The sequence below is a fragment of the Mobula birostris genome, chromosome 4 (assembly GCF_030028105.1).
Source record: "Mobula birostris isolate sMobBir1 chromosome 4, sMobBir1.hap1, whole genome shotgun sequence".
Lineage (NCBI taxonomy): Eukaryota > Metazoa > Chordata > Chondrichthyes > Myliobatiformes > Myliobatidae > Mobula > Mobula birostris.
This window is the reverse complement of record NC_092373.1, coordinates 108123354-108147393: the sequence shown is the minus strand read 5'-3', so window position 1 is coordinate 108147393 and position 24040 is coordinate 108123354. Positions and strand designations below refer to the sequence as shown.

General features: G+C 47.2%; 1 protein-coding gene across 1 annotated transcript in view; it reads right to left on the bottom strand.

Annotated features, from left to right (window-relative positions):
• The window catches only part of ablim2 (actin binding LIM protein family, member 2), a 337989-nt gene that overhangs the window by 208035 nt on the left and 105914 nt on the right, over positions 1–24040 (bottom strand). The window lies entirely within an intron of this gene.

Below are 24040 nucleotides of genomic sequence, written 5' to 3'. Positions count from 1 at the left end.
CCTCAGAGATATTGACACCCAGGAAATTGCTCACTTTTTCCACTTCTGCTCCCTCTATAAGGATTGGTGTGTGTTCCTCATCTTACCCTTCCTGAAGTCCACATTCAGCTCTCTGGTCTTATTGACATTGACTGCAATGTTGTTACTGCGACACCACTCAACTAGCTGGTATAGCATGTTCCTGTTGACCCTCTCATCACCATCTGAAGTTCAGCCAACAATGGTTGTATCGTCAGCAAATTTATAGATAGCGTATAAACTGTGTCTAGTCACACTGTCATGGACATAAGAGTAAGTTGAGCAGTGGGCTAAGCACACCTCCTTGTGGTACGCTAGTGTTGTTTGTCAGGGAGGTGGAGATGTTATTTCCAATCCGCAAAGATTGTCGTCTTCCAGTTAGGAAGCTGAGGATCCAGTTACAGAGGGAGGCACAGATGCCCAGGTTTTGGAACTTGTTGATCAGAACTGAGGGTACAATTGTGTTGAACATTGAGCTGCAGTCAATAAACAGCACGTATTTGTATTGTCCAGGTGATCCAAGGCTGCGTGGTGACCAATGGGATCATGTCTGCTGTAGGGACGACACTTCACCGACAGGTGTTCCAGGTCCGGGCTGCAGGAGCTTGTCAGTGCCACAGTGTCCAAGCACCATGCAGTGTTTATCAGTAGGCAGACACCACCTCCCCTCGTCTTGCCCGAAGATGCCATGCGGTCCATCTGATGGATCGAAAATCCCTCCGGTCGGATGGCACAGTCGGGGGTGGCAGGGGAGGGCCAGGTCTCGGTGAAACAGAATACACAGTAGTTCTGCATCTCCCTGTAGTAGGTGAGTCTCCCTTTAAGATCATCCACCTTGTTCTCTATGGCTTGCACATTAGCTAGTAGTATGGTGGGCATAGGGACCCTGAAGCCCCTCAGCTTCAATCTGACCAGCAGCCCAGCTCTCTTCCCACGTTTCCTCAGTAAGTAGTGCATCTTTCCAGGTTTCCATCGATGCAGTGTGTTGTTGTCAGCTCTTTGAGGTTGGTGGTCGCGTCCCACAGGGATCGATTGGTGGGTCGCATCATCAGGTGCTCCAGGTCGGGCCGAGTGACAGGGGAGGCTCCGCTGCCACTTCCAGCTGCCGGGGGCCCAGGCTGTCAATTGGGTCGGGCCCTGAAGCCGACACTTAATGCTGGAGGGCCAGGCTCCTGGCTGAAACAAGTCCATAAACTGAGTCACAGTTATGGAAGCCTCCGGCTCAATTTCTGAGGTCGGTGGCGGAGGCCTCACTTCTGGCAGCTGTGGATGTCCACCAACGGGGCTTTACGGTGGTCACTTCAGGGAAGCGTCTGGGGCACCTTGAGGTCTCCGCCGTCACTCCTGTGTGGTCGTCTGCTCCGGAGAGGTGCTGGTCGGAAAGGGCTGTGTCTCCAAGCGCTCTGGCACGGTAGCAGGCCGCGGGTCTCCGGGAACGTGGTGGCCCTTGCTGGTCGGGTCCAGGTGCGGTCCAGAGATTAAGAAGCAATTCTGGCATGGTGGTCTCCAGCTGGGTCAGTAGCTCGCCAGGGTGTTGTTGATTTTGCTAGATGTAGCAGATTGAAAGTTTAGAAGGGTTTCTCAAGTATAGGATAGTGTAAAGGGCAGTTTGCTCGGGAGAGGACGCGCAGAGTCGCCAGTTACCGGCGCCATCTTATTTCAAATATGAAGGTAAGCTAGCCAATAATATTAACAAGGAAACCAAATGTTTCTTCAGATACATAAAGTATCAAAGAGAGGTGAGTGTAGATATTGTACCAATGGAAAACTACGCTTGAGAGGTAGTAACAGGGAACAAGGAAATGGTGGAGGAGCTGAATAAGTATTTTGCATCAGTCTTCATTGTGGAAGACACTAGCAGGATGTGGAAGGTTGAGAGTGTCAGGGGGCAGAAGAGTGTGAAGTTGCCATTAATAAAGAGAAGGTTCTTGGGAGACTAAAAGGCCTAAGGGTAGATAAGTCACATGGATCAGATGGGATACCCCCAGTGTTCTGAAAGAGTGGCTAAAGAGAATGTAGAGGCATTTGTAACGATCTTTCAAGAATCAATTGATTCTGACATGGTTCCAGAGGAACGGAAAATTGGAAATGTTATTTCACTCTTCAAGAAGGGAGGGAGGCAGAAGAAAGGAAATTATACGCAAGTTAGTCTGACATCAGTGGTTAGGTAGATGTCGGAGTCAATTATTAAAGATATAGTTTTGGGGTACTTGGAGACACATGATAAAACAGGCTGTAGTCAGCATGGCTTCCTTAAGAGAAAATCTTACCTGACACATCTGTTGGAATTATTTGAAGAAATAACAAGCAGGATAGACAAAGGAGCATTAGTGGATGTTGTGTACTTGGATTTTCAGAAGGCCTTTGACAAGGACCCGCACATGATGCTGCTTAACAATTTAAGAGGCCATGGATTTACAGTAAAGATACTAGCATGGCTGATTAACAGGAGACAAAGAGTGGGGATAAAGGAAGCCTTTTCTGGCTGGCTGCCAGTGACTAGTGCTGCTCCACAGGGGTCTGTATTGGGATCACTTCTTTTTACATTGTATGTCAATGACTTTGGATGATGATTGATGGTTTTGTCCCCCACTCCCTCCCCCTCTCCTGCCCCCCTCGCACGTGTACTCTCTCCTTCCCGCACACGCACACTCTCTCTCTCTCTTCGTGAGCGCTCCCTCTCTTCTCACCCTGCTCTCAGTCTCTCTCTCTCTCCCCCCCCCACTCCTACGCATTACCCCTCCTTCTCTCCCCTGCTCTCTCTCTCCTTTTATCTCTCTCGCTCTCTCTCCCTCACTCCTACGTGCTCCCCCTCTCTCCCTCCACTCCCTCTCTATCATTACCCCTCTCTCCCACTGTCTCCCCCTCCCTCGCCAGCTCTCTCTCCCCCATTCCCTCTCTATCCCCTGCTCTCGCTCTCTCACTCCCGCCCCTCATTCTCCATTCTCCCACTCCTTCTCTCTCCCCCTGGTTTCTCTCTATCCTCCTGCTCTCGCTCTCTCCCTTTCTCCCACTCTCTCTTGCTCTCCCCTTCTCTCTCTCACTCTCCCACTATCTCCTTCCCTCTGTCGCTCTCGCTCCCCCACTCTCTTTCTCTCTTCCACTCTCTCCTTCTCTTTCTCTCACTCTCCTGCGCTCTCCTTCTCTCTCGCTCTCCCCTTCTCTCTCTCGGTCCCCTACTCTCTCCTTTTCTCTCTCTCCCCGCACTCTCCTTCTCTCTCTCTCACTCTCCTGCACTCCTTCTCTCTCGTTCCCTCTCTCTCTCTCTCGCTCCCCTGCTTTCTCTCTCTCCCGCTCTCTTTCTTTCTCTCGCTCTCGTTCTCTCACTCTCCTTCTCTCGCTCTCCCATTCTCTCCTCTCTCTATTGCTCTCCCACTCTCTCTCACTCTCCCTCCTTCTCTCTCTCTCTCTCTCTCTCTCTCTCACTCTCCCGCTATCTCCTTCTCCCTCTCATTCTCCCACTCTCTCCTTCTCCCTCTCACTCCCCTGCTATCTCCTTCTCCCTCTCACACCCTTGTCTCTCTCTCCCGCTCCCCTCCACTCTCTCCCCCCTCTCCCAACAGGCTTTCCTTGTTTCAGGAGTGCTGAGGCACTGTCAATCTCCATTTAAATTACTGCTGGACTTGCCCCTTTGTCAGGACTGCTCCAGTTGGGATTGGGACAGTGCAATCTAAAAAAAGGCGCCAGCATCTGGGAAGAGGGAGAGCCGCTGAGGAGAATTGACCATTAAAGAACCACCCTTGTTTCCGTAATAACAACTTGTAGTCTCCATGCTCTGACCTGTGTTTTCATATTGTGGATTTCGGCTTTTGGATGACTCCATTAGATTTGGTTGTTCTGGATCATTTCTGTAAATACGGTAAATGTACGAAAAATAGGACCGCCTGTACTTACCTTGTCCTTTTCCCATCACGACTCTCTGACTCCCTCACCATAGGAAACATCGTCTCCACATTCACTTTATCAAGGCCTTTCCATATTCGATAGGTCTCAATGAGGTCACTCCTCATTCTTCCCAGTTCCAGTGAATACAGGCCCAGAATGATAAAAAGCTCTTCACATGACAAGTCTTACAATCCTGCAATCATTTGGTGAACCTCTTTTGAACCTTCTCCAATGTCAGCACATCCTTTCTTAGATAAGAGGCCCAAATCTGCTCACAATACTCCAAAGAGGCCTCACCAGTGCTTTATAAAGCCTCAACATTACATCCTTACTTTTATATTCTAGTCTTCAAATGTATTTGCCTTTCTCACCACAGACCCGACCTGCAAATTAACCTTTAGGGAATCCTGCACAAGGACTCCCAAGTTACTTTGCACCCCAAATTTTGAATTTTTGCTCCATTTAGAAAATAGTCTACCCTGTTATTTCTTCTACCAATGTACATGATGTTACACTCACCAACACTGTATACAAACTGCCACTCCCAGTTAATCTAAATCCTTCTGTAAACCCTCTCATTCTTCAAAGCTTCCTGGAGAGTCCGGGAGGGGTGACGGAGAGGGGGGACAGGGATGGGGGGAGAGAGGGGACAGAGATGGTAGGGAGAGAGGGGACAGAGATGGAGGGTGGGGGAAAGAGAAGGTGGGAGAGAGAGAGGGGGCAGAGAGAGAGGAAGAGGGAGAGAGGGGGACAGAGAGGGGGAGGGGGACAGAGAGGGCAGGTGGGGGATGGGGTGGAGGGGGTAGAGAGAGAGAGAGGTAGAGGGGTAGGGAGAGAGGGGTAGAGAGGGAGGGTGGGGAGGAGGGGAGAGGGAGGGTGGAGAGGAGGGGGACAGAGAGAGGGAGGGGGAACAGAGAGAGAGCGGGGTAGAGAGAGGGGGGGTAGAGAGGGAGGGGGTAAAGAGGGAGGGTGGAGAGGAGAGGGAGGGGTGTAGGGAGGGAGGGGGTAGAGGGAGAGAGAGGGGTAGGGAGAGAGAGGGGGTAGAGAGGGAGGGGGTAGAGAGGGAGGGGTAGAGAGAAAGGGTGTAGAGAGGGAGGATGGAGAGGAGAGAGAGGGGTAGGGAGAGAGGGGGGTAGGGAGAGAGAGGGAGGGGGGACAGAGGGGGATGGGGGAGCAGGGGCAGAGAGACGGGGAGAGAGAGAGAGAGGCGGGGGTACAGAGAGGAGGTGGAGAGAGGGGGTAGAGAGGGGTTAGGGAGAGAGTGGGTTAGAGAGAAGGGGTAGAAAGAGAGGGGGAGAGGGAGGGAGAGAGAGGGGGAGGGGTAGAGAGAGAGGGATAGAGAGGGGTAGAGAGAGAAGGGGGTAGAGAGAGAGAGGGAGGGGAGAGAGGGAGGGGAGAGAGGGAGGGAAGAGGGGGAGGGGAGAGGAGAGGGAGGGGAGACAGTGAGAGGGGGAGAGGGAGAGAGGGGTGGAGAGGGAGTGGTAGAGAGAGTGAGTGAGGGGTGGAGAGAAGGGGTAGAGAGGGAGGAGGGTAAAGAGAGGAGGGTAAAGAAATGGGGGTAAAGAGAGATGGGGGTAGAGAGGGATGGTGCAGAGGAAAGGGAGGAGAAGGAGGAGAGGAGAGGAGAGGGAGGGTGGAGAGGAGAGGAGTGAAGAGGCGGGGGGACAGAGGTAGAGGGGGAGAGAGAGGGAGGTAGAGAGAGAGGGGTAGAAGGAGAGGGGTAGAGAGGGAGACAGGGTAGAGGGAGAGGGGGACAGAGAGGGAGGGAGGAAGGGGGACAGAGAGAGAGAGGGGTGCCAGAGAGGGGTAGAGAGAGGGGTAGAGATGGAGGGTGGAGAGGAGCGGGAGGGGACAGAGATAGAAGGAGGGGATAGAGAGAGAGGTAGAGGGAGAGGAGGGTAGAGAGAGGGAGGGGTAGAGAGGGAGGGGTGACAGAGGGAGGGGTAGAGGGAGCGGGGCTAGAGAGAGTGGCTAGAGAGAGGGAGGTTAGAGGGGAGGTTAGGGAGAGGGGTAGAGAGGGGAGTAGAGAGAGGGGAGAGGGAGAGAGGGGTAGAGAGTGAGGGGGAGGGGTAGAGAGTGAGGGGGATGGGTAGAGAGAGGGGGTACAGAGGGGGGTAGAGAGAGAGGGGAGAGAGTAGAGTGAGGGGGTTAGAGAGGGGTTAGAGAGAGAAGGGGTGGAGAGAGGGGGAGGGGTAGAGAGAGAGGGTGTAGAGAGTGGGAGGGGTAGAGAGGGAGGGGGGAGAGAGTGAGGGGGACATAGAGAGAGGGGGAGAGAGAGGGATAGAGTAAGTGAGAGGGGTAGAGGGGGGTAAAGAGAGAGGGGGGTAAAGAGAGAAGGGGTAGAGAGGGATTGTGCAGAGGAAAGGGAGGGTGGAGAGGAGAGGGGAAGGAGGAGAGGAGAGAGATGGAGGACAGGTGAGGAGAGGAGAGGGTGGAGAGGAGAGCGAGGGCAGAGGGGGGAGGAGAGCGAAGGTGGAGGGGGAGGAGGGCGAGGGGGTGGGTCGGGCCTGAGGGGGACGGAAGGGGCAGCAAAAGAGTCGCCAGGATAGTGTGTTGCCTCCCAGGTGCTAGGGTCCAGGCTGTTTTTGAGCAGTTGCAGAATATTTTTGAAGGAGAGGGCGAGCCGCCAGAGGTCGTGGAACATGTTGGTATCAATGACAAAGGCAGGAGAGGGAGTTAGGAAGGAGGCTGACGAGCAGGACCTCCAAGGTGGCAATCTCCGGATTACTCCCAGTGCCACGAGCTAGTGAAGGTCAGAACAGGAAGATAGCGCAGATGAATGAGTGGCTGAGGAGATGGTGTGGGGGCAGGATTTCAAGTTCTTGGATCATTGGAACCTTTTCTGGGGAAGGGGTGATCTGTACAAGTGGGACGGTTTGCACCTGAACTGGAGGGGAACCAATATCTGGAGGTTTGTTAATGCTATTGGGGTGGGTTTAAACTACAAACCCCGTTTCCAGAAAAGTTGGGATATTTTCCATAATGCAATAAAAACAAAAATCTGTGATATGTTAATTCACGTGAACCTTTACTTAACTGACAAAAGTACAAAGAAAAGATTTTCAATAGATTTACTGACCAACTTAATTGTATTTTGTAAACATACACAAATTTAGAATTTGATGGCTGCAACACACTCAACAAAAGTTGGGACAGAGTTAAAATAAGATTGAAAAGTGCACAGAATATTCAAGTAACACCGGTTTGGAAGACTCCACATTAAGCAGGCTAATTGGCAGCAGGTGAGGTATCATGACTGGGTATACAAGTAGCGTCCATCAAAGGCTCAGTCCTCGCAAGCAAGGATGGGTCATGGCTCACCCCTTTGTGACAAAATTCGTGAGAGAGTTGTTAGTCAGTTCAAAAGGAACATTTCTCAATGCAAGATTGCAGAGAATTTAGGTCTTTCAACATCTACAGTACATAATATTGTGAAAAGATTCAGAAAATTCAGAGACATCTCAGTGCGTAAAGGGCAAGGTCAGAAACCACTGTTGAATGTGCGTGATCTTTGAGCCCTCAGGTGGCACTGCCTAAGAAACTGTCATGCTACTGTGACAAGTATAGCCACCTGGGCTCGGGAGTACTTTGGAAAACCACTGTCACTCAACACAGTCCGTCGCTGCATCCAGAAATGCAACTTGAAACTGTATTATGCAAGGAGGAAGCCATACATCAACTCTACGCAGAAATGCCAGCGAGTTCTCTGGGCCTGAGCTCATCTCAGATGGATCGAAAGACTGTGGAACCGTGTGCTGTGGTCAGATGAGTCCACTTTTCAGCTAGTTTTCGGAAAAAACGGGCGTCGAGTTCTCCGTGCCAAAGATGAAAACAACTATCCAGGTTGTTATCAGCGAAAGGCGCAAAAGCCAGCATCTGTGATGGTATGGAGGTGCATCAGTGCCCACGGCATGGGTGAGTTGCATGTATGTGAAGGTACCATTGACTCTGAGGTGTATATTAGGATTTTAGAGAGACATATGTTGCCATCAAGGCGACGTCTCTTCCCGGGACGTCCATGCTTATTTCAGCAGGACAATGCCAGACCACATTCTGCACAGGCTACAACAGCGTGGCTTTGTAGACACAGAGTGCGTGTGCTTGACTGGCCTGCGGCCAGTCCAGATCTATCTCCTATTGAAAATGTACGGTGCATCATGAAAAGGAGAATCAGACAACAGAGACCACGGACTGTTGGCAGCTGAAGTCTTATATCAAGCAAGAATGGACAAAATTTCCAATTGCAAATCTACTACAATTAGTATCCTCAGTTCCAAAACGATTAAAAAGTGTTATTAAAAAGAAAGGTGATGTAACACGAGGTAAGCATGCCTCTGTCCCAACTTTTGTTAGTGTGTTGCAGCCATCAAATTCTAAATTTGTGTATGTTTACAAAATACAATTAAGTTAGTCAGTAAAGCTATTGAAAATCTTTTCTTTGTACTTTTGTCAGTTAAATAAAGGTTCAAGTGAATTAACTTATCACAGATTTTTGTTTTTATTGCATTTTGGAAAATATCCCAACTTTTCTGGAAATGGGGTTTGTAGATTTGCAGGGGGATGGGAATGAAGTGAAGAGGCAGAGGATGGGGTGGTTGATGCACAAGTAGCGTCAGCATGTAGGGAGTTTATGAGGAACGATAGGCAGATGATAGAGCAAAGAAGCACTCAGCCAGATGGTTTGAGATGACTATTTTAAAGCAAGGAGTATCATGAGCAAGGCGTATGAACTTAGAGTCCGGATCAATATGTGGAACTATGACGTTGTGGCCATTACAGAGACTTGGATGACTCAGAGGTAGGAATGGCTGCTTAGTGTGCAGGGCTTTAGATGCTTCAAAAAGTTCAGGGAGGGAGGCAAAAGGGGTGGGGTGTGGGACTGCTAATCAAGGATAATATCACAGCTGCAGAAAAGGAGGAAATCATGGAGGTATTGTCTACTGAGTCATTGTGAGTGGAAGTCAGAAGCAAGAAGGGGGCAATAACTCTACTGGGTGTTTTTATAGACCCCCCCCCAGTAGTAACAGGGACATCGATGCAATAATAATAGGGTTGTTGTGATGGGTGATTTTAACTTTCCCAGTATTGAATGACATCTCCTCAGAGCAAGGGGTATAAATGGGGTGGAGTTTGTTAGGTGTGCTCAGGAAGGTTTCCTGATGCAATATGATAATCTAACTAGAGGAAAGGTTGTACTTGATCTGGTACTAGGAAATGAACCTGGTCAGGTGTCAGATCGCTAGTGGGAGAGCATTTTGGAGGTAGTGATCACAACTCTTATCTCCTTTAACACAGCACTAGAGAGGGATAGGAGCAGACAATTTAAGAAAACATTTAACCGGGGTAGGGGGAAATATGATGCTATCAGGCAGGAACTTGGAAACATAAATTGGGAGCAGATGTTCTCAGGGAAATGTGGAGCAGAACTGTGGCAAATGTTCAGGGAACATTTGTATGGCGTTCTGAGCAGATATGTTCCATTGAGACAGGAAAAAGGTAGGGTAAAAGAGCCATGGTGTACAAAGGATGTAGAAAATCTAGTTAAGGAGAAAAGAAAAGCTAATGAAAGGTTCAAGAAACACGGTACTGTTGGAGCTCTAGAAAATTGCAAGGGTGCCAGGAAGGAGCTCAAGAATTAAATTAGGAGAGCTAGAAGGGACCAATTAAGTTAGAGAGCTTTGGTGAGCAGGATTAAGGAAAACCCCAAGGCATTCTACAAGTATGTGAAGAGCAAGAACCGTGTGAGAATAGGACAAATCAAGAGTGAGAGTCAAAACATGTGCATGGAGCCGGAGGAGTTAGCGGAAGTATTTAATTAATACTTTGCTTCAGGATTCACCAGTAAAAATGACCTTGGCAATTGTGGGGATGATTTACAGTGGACTGAAATGCCTAAGTGTATAGATATTAAGAAGGAAGATGTGCTGGAGCTTTTGAAAGTTATTAAGTTAGATAAGTCACCGGGACCAGACAAGATATACCCCAAGCCACTGTGGGAAGCAAAGGAGGAAATTGCTGAGCCTCTGACAATGATCTTTGCATTATCAGTAGGGACGGGAGAAGTACCAGAAAATTAGAAGGCTGCAAATGTTGTTTCCTCCTTCAAGAAAGGGAGTAGAAATAACCCAGGAAATTATAGACCAGTAAGTCTTACTTCAGTGGTGGGCAAGTTGTTGGAGAAGATCCTGAGAGGTAGGATTTATGAGCATTTGGACAGACATAATCTGATTAGGGATAGTCAGCATGGTTTTGTCAAGGGCAAGTCATGCCTTACGAGCCTAATTAACTTCTTTGAGGATATAACAAAACACATTGATGAAGGTAAAGCAGTGGATGTAGTGTATATGGATTTCAGTAAGGCATTTGATAAGGTCCCCATCCGAGGTTCATTCCAAAAGTAATGAGGCAAGGGATCCAAGGAGACCTTGCTTTGTCGATCCAGAATTAGTTTGCCCACAGAAGGCAAAGGGTGGTTGTAGATGGTTCATATTCTGCATGGAAGACGGTGACCAGTGGTGTCCTGCAGGGATCTGTTCTGGCACCCCTCCTCTTTGTGATTTTTATAAATGACCTGGATGAGCAAGTAGAAGGGTGGGTTAGTTAGTTTGCTGATGACACAAAAGTTGGGGGTGTTGTGCATAGACTGGAGGGTTGTCAAAGGTTACAGGACGACATCAATAGGATGCAGAACTGGGCTGAGAAGTGGCAGATGGAGTTCAACCCAGATAAGTGGTTCATTTCAGCAGGTCAAATTTGAAGACAGAATATAATATTAATGGTAAGACTCTTAGCAGTGTGGAGGATCAGTGAGATCTTGGGGTCCATAATATTAATGCTAAGACTCTTGGAGTCAAAGCTGCTGCACAGGTTGACGGTGTTTTTAAGAAGGCGCATGGTGTGTTGGCATTCATCAACCATGGGATTGAGTTCAAGAGCTGTGAGGTAATGTTACAGTTATACAAGACCTCAGTTAGACCTCACTTGGAGTAATGTATTCAGTTCTGGTCACCTCACCACAGGAAGGATGTGAATACTATAGAAAGAGTGCAGAGAAGATATACAAGGATGTTGCCTGGATTGGAGAGCATGCCATATGAGAATAGGTTCAATGAAGTTGGGCTCTTCTCCTTGGAGCAATGGAGGATGAGAGGTGACCTGATAGAAGCATATAAGATGCTGAGAGACATTGATCGTGTGGATAGCCAGAGGCTTTTTCCCAGGGCTGAAATGGCTAACACAGGGGGCATAATTTTAAGGAGCTTGGAAGTAGGTACAAGGAGGATGTCAGGGGTAAGTTTTTCACACAGAGTGGTGGGTGTGTGGAATGCACTGCCAGTGAAGGTGGTAGAGGCAGATACAATAGGGTCTTTTAAGAGATTCTTAGATAGGTACATGGAGCTTAGAAAAGTAGAGAACTATGCGGTAGGGTAATTCTAGGCAGCTTCTAAAGTAGGTTACATGGTTGGCACAACATTGTGGGCCGAAAGGCCTGTAATGTGCTGTAGATTTCTATGTTTCTATTTAAAAGGTGGGGGAGGGGAGGGAGAAACATAGGTGATAGGTGAAACCTAAAGGGAGAGCGATGAAATAAAGAGCTGGGGAGGTGATTGGTGAAAAAAAACAGAAGGCCATGGAAGAACGAAAAGCGGGGAAGAGCACCAGAGGGAGGCAACGGGCGGGCAAGGAGATAGGTGAGAAAGGAAAAAGGGGTTGAAGGAAGGGGTGGGGGCATTACCGGAAGTTCAAGAAATTGAAGTTCATTGCATCAAGTTGGAAGCCACCCAAGCGGAATGTATGGTGTTGTTCCTCTAACCTGAGTGTGGTCTCATCACGACAGTGGAAGAGGTCATGGATAGACATATCAGAATGGGAAGTGGAATTAAAATGGGTGGCCACTGGGAGATCCAGCTTTTTCTGGTGGATGGAACGTAGGTGCTCGGTGAAGCGGTCTCCCAACATAAGTCGGGTCTCACTGATATAAAGAAGGCCACACCGGAAGCACCAGACACAGTAGATGACCCCAACAGACTCACAGGTGAAGTGTTGCCTCACCTGGAAGGACTGTTTAGGGCACTGGATGATCGTGAAGGAGATGTGTAGGGGCAGGGGTAGCTCTTGTCCTGCTTGCAAGTGTAAGTGCCAGGAGGTCAGTAAGGAGACAGAAATGGACAAGAGAGTCGCGTAGGGAGCAAACCCTGCGGAAAGCAGAATGTGGGGGTGGGGGGGGAGACAGAAAGATGTGCTTTGTGGTGGGATCCTGTTGGAGATGGAGGAAGTTTCGAAGAATTATGTGCTGGACGCAAAGGGGGTGGTAGGTGAGGACAAGAGGAACCCTACCCCTGGTAAGATGGGGTAGGAGCAGACATGCGTCAAATGGAAGAGATGTGGTTGATGGTAGAGGAAGGGAAGCCCCTTTCTTTGAAAAAGGAGGATGTTATGTCCTGAATTAACACACCTGATTATTGTAGTGGATCTAGGTGTGACAACCGACTAGGGAGCCTTTGTAACGCTGAATAATTCTGCAATCTGGCACACTGTTCCGGGGTGTACCGCAACACAAGGCCGCCTTCATCTGTGCGGTCAGCTAGCACGGAGATAGCGGCCAATACTTCCGAAGATGGAACCCCCATTCTCTGCTCCCAATCGTAATAGCATGTTGATGTGGCCCATGCGGGTCTGCCCCTATGGTCAGGGGCACGAATTACATAGACAGTTTCAGAAATCATGCAAGGTCCTAAAAGCGAGCTTTGAGAGCTGATCCAGATCGGGGACGAAATTCCAGAACCAAACCTCAGAACTGAAGCGGCGAGGCACAGCTTTTCTATTGTAACGCACCTTCATCACAGCCTGCGAGGATGACAGAGCCTGAATAGCGTGCGCACAAGCACTGTGGAGATGTTCTCTGCATTCGCTAACATAATTCAACACATTGGATGAGGACTTGGGGAATCTAAAAGCTGCTCTTTGAGTAGTTAAAGCGGCCCTCTAATAGTATGCCCAAAAAACTGATTCAGCAGGACTGAATCCTAGAGAGTCCTGTACAGTTTTGCACACTGCAAATAATACCAAAGGAACGCCCGTGTCCAAGTCTGCCATATTCCTTACAATAGGCACGCAACACAGACTTTAGCGTTTGATGGAATTGCTCTAACGTGCCCTGTGACTCGTGGTGATTCACACTAGAGACCTTAAGATGAACTGAAAGTGTGTTTGTAACTGGTCAAACACTCAGGACATAAAATATGCATCCCGATCAGTGTGTATAACTCTTGGCGGACCAAATGTGGAGAAGAACTGCATCGAGGCTTCAGTTATAACAAGGGCAATAATTTTGCGCAGGGAAAATGGGTGGCTAAGCACATTGCCGTCAGCAAAAGCTCGTTTCCCCATTTAGCTTTAGGCATGAGCCCTGCGCAATCCACCAGCACTCGCTCGAACGGCTCTCCCATCACAGGAATCGGGTGAAGAGGCACAGAGGGAGTCAGCCACGGCGGACTTCATTCCGGGCCAGAAGAAAAAGCGTAAAATGCGGTTAAACATTTTAGTAACACCCAGGTGCCCTGCCAATAGTTGGTCATACGCTAAATGTAGCACATACTGTCGGTAACTTGTATCACAATTTGAAGGACAGTATCCCAGCCCAATCCATCGGACACAACTGGCACCCACTGACTCATAAGTAAGCATTCTTCTTGCTCCTGACTTTATCACTCTCCCTCACAGACCAACAGAAAGCGAGGGAAGGATCTGCCCACTGAGCCGCTAACAGCTGCTCAGGGGTGACCGGCAACGCAAGCATCGCACTTCTAGATGGAATGCCCTCGCGATGCTTCACAGCAGAGTCCGGCACTGCCACAGCCCCTGCGACTGAGCCAGGTTGAGGTGACACAAAGAAGGAGTTGGAGAGTTCGCCACTGCATCTCCCAATCTGCGGGATAGGAAACAGAGGGGCTATCACGAGCAGACCCCTCATTCTGGGTTGATCCAAGGGCGTAGCTGCCATCTCTGGCCGTGGCAGCACCTTCTCACCAGTTAGGTTATTGCCCAAGTTTAGGGTGAACCCTCTGGCAGGTAGCAAAGGCTGTGACGAACCCAGTCACTACAGCAGGTCCGACTGTAGTGGACTGTAGCAGGTCGTGTGTAGTGGAAAATTTAGACAACGTATCTCAACTCCCTACACTAAGACGTGACACACAAAACGTATCCTCAGGAAAAATCTAGTGCATCAGAGCGGATAAAAAAACAGTATCACGCAGCATGGTCACCGAGACCTGCTCGTCTGACAAATAAGCCAGACTTGGAAACTAGCCCATGAAATATGAAAAGCGTAAATCTAGGATCCGGCTTGGATTCTACATCAGCTAAAGCCCTAGGAACACCACAGACAGTTTTAATCAGACCCACGCCTCGATCTGGTCGGGCTGCTGCCGCCGCTGTTTACGCTTCCGGCTCATGCTGTCCACTTTTAAATGACCTGACCAGTGACAATAGAAACACAAAGGATCTCTTCCGTAGAACAACAAAAAGTAGAAGGAGGCTGTTTCTCGTCATGTGCCTTCGCGACATTGATTCTTTTCCCATTGCTCCGAACTACTGCACGGCGAGACGCAAATACATTATTATGCCTAAGGCCAAATTCACCCACGAACACAGCGGCTTGAGACAAGGAACGTACTTTCTGTTCATTCAGGTACAGCCCAACGTTCAGGTAAACAGTTTCAAAATCTTCCAGAAGCATCAGCTCCCGAAGAGAAGCAAAGTCCGCCTCATTTATCAAACAGATGACCCTTCTCCCTTGCAAGCTCAACATAGGTCTGAGTTGTGATCTTTCTGTAAATCCTAAAGCTCTATCTGTATGCCTCGGGTACCAGCTCACCTGCACACAAGACAGCAGCTTTAACAGTCTCATAATTGACGGTATCGGACAGCGACAGAGCAGAGCACATCTCCTGCGCTTTTCCCACAAACTTACACTGTAATAGGAGAGGCTAGAGATCTTTAGGCCTTCGCAATGACGCTGCGAAGCGCTCAAAAGCGCTGGAAGTACGAATCCACCTATTCTCGCTAAGGAGTGGCTCTAGTTTGATGTACTTACCCACATCACACCCAGTCTGTGGGGTCACTGGGTCAGAGCTCACAGAGGGCAGGAAGCAGGAGTCGGCAGCGCAACCGCAGCTGCAGCAATTTTCATCGCTCAAACTCCAGCGCCGCATTTTGGTCTCCTTCTCAAGCTCTAGCTCCAGTCTGCGAACCTCCAGCCGCTAGTTTAGCTCGACTTGCAGCGCATGCTTTTTCTCTTCTGAGGCGATCTGGAGCCATGCCAGACGCACCCTCAAAGGAGGATCGCAGATACTGGCCAGCGAACCTTCACCCTCAGATACAGTGGACACATAAGGTGGCAACGTGACTTTGGCCTCAGCCTCAGCCTCCACCTGCTCTACCTCCCCCCCCCCCCAGACTTCTCAGCTATGGGTACCTCTCCCCCATCAAGTGCCTGCACACCAAGCACAAAAACACCACGCTCCGTCAGACCTTCAAAGGCAGCATGCACAACAACCTTTTCTCAGGCTTGTTTCACCACAGGGATACTAAAGTCCTCTGCCAGGGCCAGCAGGTCAACCTTAAGACACTTGTCTAATTGGTCTACTGTAGGATCACTCAAAAACACCTGCACACTAAACTGGTCCATACCCACACTGAGGGACTTTCACCCAAACGACAGTGAGTTTAGACACAATGGGTGACACAAACCAAACCAGCCAGCATGGTTTCAGAACACTCTTCAGTCTCTGTCCACCTAACCAACAAACACTAACTAAATCCTAGTCACTGAGTAGGTTTACAAGGAGCTCTGCCACAAGAAAGCTGCATCCATTATTAAGAACCCTCATCATCAAGACCATGCAATCTTCTCACTACGACCATTAGGCAGAAGGTACAGGGGCCTTACTGTAGGTCCCATACCACTTGGTTCAAGAACAGTCTTTTACCATTTGCTGACAAACATCAAGCTCGTGAATCAGTGTGGATAACTTCACTCACCTCAAATCTGAACTGATTCCACAACCTACAGACTCAACTTATAAGATTCTACAACTCATGTTCTCTGCGTTATTTATTTACTTATGTATGTTTTATGCATTTATGCATGTCATTTATTTATGTTCGTTTCACTTGCACGATTTGTCTTCTTTTGCACATTGGTTGCTAATCAGTCTTTATATATAGTTTTCATAAGTTCTAGTATATTTCTTTATTTAATTGTAACTGTCTGCAAGAATATGAATCTCAAGGTAGTATACAAAGCTTTCTGACAGGTTTTCTGACTTTTTTTTAAAAAGGGAAGCATGTTGTAGCTGTAACAGTTGTTTGAGCCCACTGGGTACCTATTCTAACATGGAAAAAAGCAGAAACAAACTACTGAACATAGATGAGAATGAGGACCCAGATTTTCTGCCAGATGGAGATTTTGGTGGAACAATTGGAAATAGGAGAACTGCCTTGTCTTGGTAGGATGGCGCTTCCCTGTCACCCTGTGAAAGTGCACTAGAAGCAAAATAGAACGTAAGGCAATGTTAGGCTTCCAGCTCTGAGTACCTAAATCACAGCTTCAAGGTCACTTTGCATTGTCTAGGTCAGTGAATGCACTTTCAGTGCCATATTCACACAGTTCAATTCACCAGAAATTCACCATGTTATCATCCACCATATCCATGAATCAGCTGTCATAGTGTATTTGTATTCTTCACTTTACCATATTTAATTCAGCAGTGCTGTAAGCTCCCCAGCTATACGTCACGGCTTTCACACTCAAAAACAGTTATGTTATCCAAGCATACAGCATGACTTCTTCCACTACCTTATCCCAATTAGCTTCTCTGCTCACAATTTGGCAGAGGGATGGGAACTAGAGCACCAGGTCAGAAAGGCAAGGAATGCAGAGCAAAGTAGATGTGAAAGCCAGCAAAAACAAGCAGGAGCAAAGTAATAGATACGACAGGTTGGAACTGTTTGAAGTGTGTGTACTTTAATGTTAGGAGTATTACGGATAAAGGTGATGAACTTAGAGCATGGATCAGTACATAGAACCACAATGTTCTGGTCATTACAGAGACTTGGTTGAGAGAGGGCCAAGAATGTGTACTTAATGTCCCAGAGTTTTGATGTTTCAGAAAAGGTAGAGAGGAAAGTAAAAGAGGGGAGGTTAGTTACACTACTAATGAGGGACAATATCACAGCTACACTCAGAGGGAATGCAATGGACAGCTAGCCCACTGAGTCTATATGGGTAGAACTTGAAATCAAGAAGATGCAATTATCCCAGGGAATGCCAACCTATGGCACATACGCCAAAAGTGGCGCAATGGACGATTAGAAGTGGCGCATTGCACCCCAGTGATAATAATAATTGAAAATAAATGTGGACCAAGATGTTAACTGTCCTGTGCTATCACCAGTGGGACCATCAGTTGATCTGCCACCTGTCTTCAGGAGTTTCGGCTCGCTTATGATCAAGATTCCTTCGAGGTGGTGGGCCAGCAGTGCTAAAGCACCACCTCCCACTGGTGAGCTTAGAAACTTGGCATCTGCCTCTATCAGAGTTGTTGGTCACTTCCATCCAACAGATAGTCTACTCTTCAGGTGTCTATGCATCTACTGAAGTGTTTGCAAAAGATGTATACACTGTCTGACTATCTGCCCCTCTGGACATACTTGGTCCACACCCATGCTGATCCTTTCTCTGCTGCCTCAGCTACAGCCCTGCTGGTTGACTTGATCTCCTTTCTAGTGAAGCCAAGGTCACACAGCCACTTCCGGAAAGTGAACGCAATAAACCCATGGCAGCCTACTTCGAATGGATACCATGAGACCTTCCACCCTCTGTCTCTGCACTCTGATCTTAATTCTGCATACTTGGTTAGCTTGCGCTCATGGGCTTCATCAATGTTGTCTTCCCAGGGGACTGTGAGTTCACCAATAACCACTTCTCTACTGGTGTCAGACCATACGATTATATCTGGATGCAATGTTGTGAAAGCTATTTGCTCCGGAATACTGCCTTTCCCGTCCAGGTCAGCCTTGACACACCAATCATTGGCTGAAGAAAGTATGCTTGATCATGAGCCTGCGCTGTACACCCTTGACTTGGAGCCTTCTTTCACAAATGACATGCGATGTTCTGGGCAGCATGGGGCATGAGATAAGTTGTGCTGCAGTACTCTCTGCTCAGCCGCTTCTGTTACAACTTTGAGAACGTTGTTATGTTTCCACGTGTACATGCCGCTGGTAAGATTGACTCTGCATGCACTCAAAATACGTTGAAGTGTTCCCTTCTCGCCACAAGCAGCACACCTGTCTGTCTTATCTTCATGGCAGGTGTTGGGAGCAGATCGTACGTTGCTCTACATAGAAAGGAAATGCAGAGCGGTTCCATCTGCCACAGAACATTCCAAGATAGATGTCGTTGTTCAACACTTTCCCACCAGGTCCAAGCCCCTTGTTTGGCCAGGCCAGCTGTTTTAGCTAACCTCTTCTCCTCTTCTACCTCTCGTATTTCTTGTGTTACAAGCTCACGGCGCTCCTTACCTGCAGGAGATGACCACCACTTGTGAGTTGTCCATCCAAGTCCCTGGTGGCCTGGCTGGATAGCCCCAGCTGTCTCCTTGTGCTTCAATCTAGACTCTGCCTCATCAGCTGCTACACAGGCTGACCACTTCCTGCCTGATCTCACATCCGGCTGGGTGTTCTCGATGACAGGGTCTTTTGAGTCTCGAAGCATCAAGAGTGATTTTACCTTGGCTACCTTGACCTCTTCAACAAGGGATTGCACCAGGATGGTAAGCTTTGTCTGGCTACTGTGGATTGCAACATTGGTGAGGCTGCTCGGTACTCCAAGCCACTTCTTTACATACTTGTTGATCTTCCGTTCCATTGCCTCAACATGGGATATTGCCACTTCATAGACAGTTGCCTACTCATGCAAAAAGTATTAACCAAAAACCGATTTGTTGAAAAAAAAATCTATAACAGGATTTCAAGTAGCTTAGAGGTAGAAATGGGTTTTACTGAGAATAAATCTAAAACTTGGCAATTATTTTGAGCGATTTTATTATTTCGTGCACATCTTTTGGCAAATGTTATCTTCTTTCACATTAATCTGTTTTCAATTTTGAAAAAAATGTTCAATGAGTCAGACTAGGAAAGAAGGAATTTTGTTCTGCAGTCGTTCCATAACCGCTCAATACACATTTGATACTTGTTTGATCCTGAGGTGCCAGGCATCTGCACCAGTGGTGCTTCGCAGGTTTTTGCCAGTCAGTTTACAATTGACACTTGTGCGCTACGGAGTTGTGCTTTGTTCGTCCTTTGTGAACATTTGCAGTTTTGTACTTTTTCGAAAATTAAGCCTTGTTTTTACATTCAGTTATGCATCACAGTGCAAAAGAAAATGAGCAAAAGAAAAGCAGAAAGTGATAGTAAGCATGAATTCAATGAACAGTGGGAAAATGAGTTCTTATTTATAGCGGGTCCATCTGGAAAACCATTGTGCATTGTTTGTGAAAACACATTCTCACTAATAGAAGACATGATCTTAATAGCACTATAAAACACAACATCAGACTGAAATAGAAGGAAAACTGAAGCTAGTGCTTGGGTCTGTGTTACGGAAAGAATATGTGATTAAGAAAAAGGAAGAAATCAAAAGAAGACAAAATATATTTGTTAAAAGAAGTTATGAAAGTTTGGCGATGACAGAAGTGTCCTTAGAAATTATTTTAGCGTTGGCCAAAAAGCGGAAATCTTTCTCTGATGGAGAAGAAATTGTTAAACTTGTCTCCAAATATTTGCAAGATGTCCTGGTGATAAAAATATCGAAAGGAAAGTAGACGAAATTGGTCGTCAAAGCAAACAGTTACGAGACTGTCATGGTCCGGATCGGGGTCCCTTTAAATTTACCTTGTTTATGTTACGATCCCGTCTGCAAAGTCATCCAAGGTACGGTGTGCTGATGTCATCTGGCCGGAGCAAGCCTAGTCTCTGCCGAAGCGAGTGCCGGTAATTCGCCTCTCCTCACCAGAGCAACCCTGTCCAGTTACCTCGCCAAAGTGAGCCTGCAAAGTTTCCTCACCGAGGTGGGTCCGTCAGTTAACCCGCCGGAGGGAAACAAGAACCACTGTCTACTGCTCCCGGGCCGAGTCAAGAGCTCACCACTACCCAGAGGCTCCAAGTCAAGTCCTGGCTCCGGTGGCATTCAAGTTCCAAGTCAAGTCCTGGATCCGGTGGCATTCAAGTTCCAAGTCAAGTCCTGGATCCAGCGGCATTCAAGTTCCAAGTCAAGTCCTGGATCCAGCGGCATTCAAGTTCCAAGTCAAGTCCTGGCTCCGGCGGCATTCTAGCACCAAGTCAAGTCCTTTCCCTGGTGACATTCTAGCACCAAGTCAAGTCCTGGTCCTGGCAGCATTCAAGCACCAAGTCAAGTCCTGTCCCTGGCGGCTTCCCAGTTCTGAGTCAAGTCCTGGCCCTGGCGGTCTGTGATTCCTGTCCTACCCCCTTGTCTGAATCCTTTCTCTGCCCCTCTCGCCTCTAGCCCTCATCTGCAGCCCCCGCCTGCACTTCGGTCTCGTTCCATAGCCAGAGCTAGATAGGTACTGTCTGGTGTTCATTTGTGTTGGTCTTGTCTTGTCCTGTCCTCGCCTCCGTGGGGTAAGTCAGGCCGTCTTGCCATTGCCCCGCGGGGAGTCATGAGCCCCGGCCCTATGTCCTGTCCCCGAGGAGGGGTCCCTGCTCGCTGTTCTGTGTGTGAGTCCCGGCCCTATGTCCTGTACCCAAAGAGGGGTCCCGACTCTGTGTTCTGTGTATGTGTCCATGGTTCCATGTACCTGCTCTCCCGAGACCGAGGCTCTGTGTTCCCATGTTCCTCCTCTCCCTAGCCCATGTCATGTCCATGCCTGGTTCTGGGGTCCAAGCCTGAGGCAAGACCCAGGTACTGGGTCCTTGCCCAGTCTCGGGCTCGGAGTCCATACCCTAGCCTCTTCATGTCTCCTCTAGTTCTGGGAGCTGATTCTGAGTCGAAGCCCAGACCCTTGGTCCCAGCCTAGTCGTAGTCCTGAGTCCTTGTCCAGTTCGCTACTCCTGCTCCTGCCTAGTTGTCCTGATATCGAACAATAAACTAAATTTAATTAACCTCACAAGATGTGTCTTGCATTTGGGTCCACCCTTGCTCCCCAAGGCCCCCGCCCATTGTGACAGAGACGCACCGAAGAACTCTGTCAGGATGTATCTGAGCAACTGAAAGACCTTGTCCATGCTTGTACTTCCTTTTCTTTAGTTTTGGACGAATCTGCTGACATATGTGATGTGATGTAGCATTTTTATGAGAGGAATTGATGATAACTTTTAGCATCTTTGAAGAACTTATTGGTCTTGAGTTGCTTCATGGAAAAACAAGAGGATCAGACATATTTGACAAAGTAAAATCATGCCTGGAAAATCTACAATTAGATTCTAGTAAACTCATTGGTGTTTGTACTGATGGAGCGCCATCAATGATAGGTAAAGCCGCTAGGACTACAACTTTGCTTGGAAACTTTTTAGGTTGTCCTCTACTAAAATATCACTGCATTATACACCAAGAGTCACTGTGTGGAAAAACTTTAAATTTGCAGCATGTTATGTTACTGGTTGTGAAATGCGTGAATAAAATTAGAGCAAGAGGATTAAACAGACGAGAATTCAGAGAATATTGTGAAATGTTAGATTTAGAATACGGCGATCTCGTCCTTCATTGTGAGGTGCACTGGCTTTCTAGAGGACAGGTTCTGAGTAGATTTTGGAAACTGAAAAATACTGTTCATAATTTTCTAGAAGAGAAAAATAAACTGCCTGAGGAAAGAGCCCTTCTATGTGATAACAATTGGCTATTTGATTTAGCATTTTTAGCTGATGTTACTAGCCAAATCAATGATCTAAATTTGAAACTCCAGGGCAAGAACAAATTGTTTCCTAGTGAGTAAATGATATCAATGCATTCAAGATGAAGTTAAAACTGTTCATCTCTCAGTTAGAAAATGAGCATTTGAGCCAGTTTCCGCACTTAAAAGAACAGAGTGAATGTGCTGAAGATAATGGCAATTTTACAAAATATATTGAAAAGATCAGGTTATTGCAAGTCATTTGAAAGTCGTTTTTGTGATTTTGCTAAAGAAGAACACTTCAGTGAACAAAAAAATCATGAAGATGCCTAGCAACATACAAATGGAACTTATTGACTTGAAAACAAATTCATTATTGAACATGAAATTTGATGAGCTTCCCTCAGTCCCAAATGCTTCAGACATGATTAATTTCTGGTGATCATTACCCTGTGAACATTTTCCAGAACTAAGAAAATTTGCCCAGAGTTATATCTGTCATTTTGGAATGACGTACAGATGTGAACAAGCACTTTCAGCCATGAAATTGATTAAGAACAAAATTAGGTCGCGATTGACTGATTCAAATTTGAAGAATTCTCTGCTGCTCTCAGTAACTAATTTAACTCCAAACATTAAAAGCTTGGTGAAATCAAAACAGACTCAGAAGTCTCATTAAGGTAAGTAATGTTTATCTTGTTTTTATATTAAACCAATATATCAAGTAAAAATGCTAAATATGTCTATATTAACATCTTCTTACAAGAATTGAATGGGGGTACAAGAGTTGTATGGCACATCTGAACTCGTGCATGAAAAAATTGACGCATGGAATGTAAAAGGTTGGCCACCCCTGAATTATCTCAATAACAACCAAGATATTGAGGATATACAGGGAGATTAGGGAAAGGTGTAAAAACAATTGGGTTGTTGTCATGGGGGACTTCAGCTTCTCTAATATAGACTGGGATCTTCTTTGTGTAAGTGGTTTAGATGGGGCAGAATTTGTTAAGTGCATCCAAGAGAGTTTCTTAAATCAATATGTAAATTGTCCAACAAGAAACGGAGCTGTACTGGATCTGGTGTTGGGTAATGAGCCTGGCTGTGTGTCCGCCCTTTCAGTGGGTGAGCGGTTTGGGAACAGTGGCAGCATATCCCTAAGTTTTAAGGTAGCTATAGATAAGGATAAACATAGACCTTGCAGGGTAGTATTTAAACTGGAGTAGGGAAAATTATGAGAGTATTATGTAGGAACTACGGAGAGTTAATTGGGAACAGCTGTTTTGGGGGCAAGTCCACATCCAACATGTGGAGGGTGCTTAAAGACCAACTACATGGAGTACAGGGCAGATATGAAATGGTCAGTAGGAACACCAAGGATGGCAAGGATGTTGAGATAGGTGATGAATTTAGTCAAGAAGAAAAAGAGAAGTATGTAAAGCTTAGGAAGATATAAGTAAACAATGTCCTGGAGGATTATAAAGAAACCGAAAAAGAACTCAAGAAGGGAATTAGAAAAGCCAGGAAGGGCCATGAAAAGCCACTGGCAAGTAAGATTAAAGAGAATCCCAAGGCATTCTATACGTACTGTACATCAGGAGCAAGAGGATAGCTAGGGAGAGGCTAGGACCACTCAAGGATATAGGAGAAAATATTTGCTTGGATGCGAAGGATGTGGGGCAGGTCCTTAATGAGTACTTCACATCAGTATTTACCTAGAAGAAGGTCGTGGAGGGTAGGGAGATCAGTACTGAGAGTATCAATGTGTGACAGCATTGCGAAGTAAAGGAGGAGGTAGTGTTGAGTCTCTTGAAGAGCATTAATGTGAATAAGTCCTCAGGGCCTGATGGGATATACCCCAGGTTATTCAGAGGCAAGCGAAGAGATTGCTGGGACCTTGACCAATATCTTTGTGTCCACCCTAGCCACAGGAGATCCAGGAGAACTGGTGAGTAGCTCATGTTGTTCCATTATTCAAATAGGAAACCAAGGATAATCCTGGAAATTATAGACCTTAAATTACAGGCGAGGCTCATGTCAGTACTAGAGAAGTTGCAGGAGAGAACACTTTGGGATAAGACTTATGAGCATATAGAAAACTACGGCCTAATCAGGAAGAGCCAGCATGGGCTTGCGTGGGGCAAGTTGTGCCTTATTAACTTGAGTTTTTTTGACAAGGTGATGAAAGTGAATGATGAAGGTACAACAGTGAATGTGGTCTACAT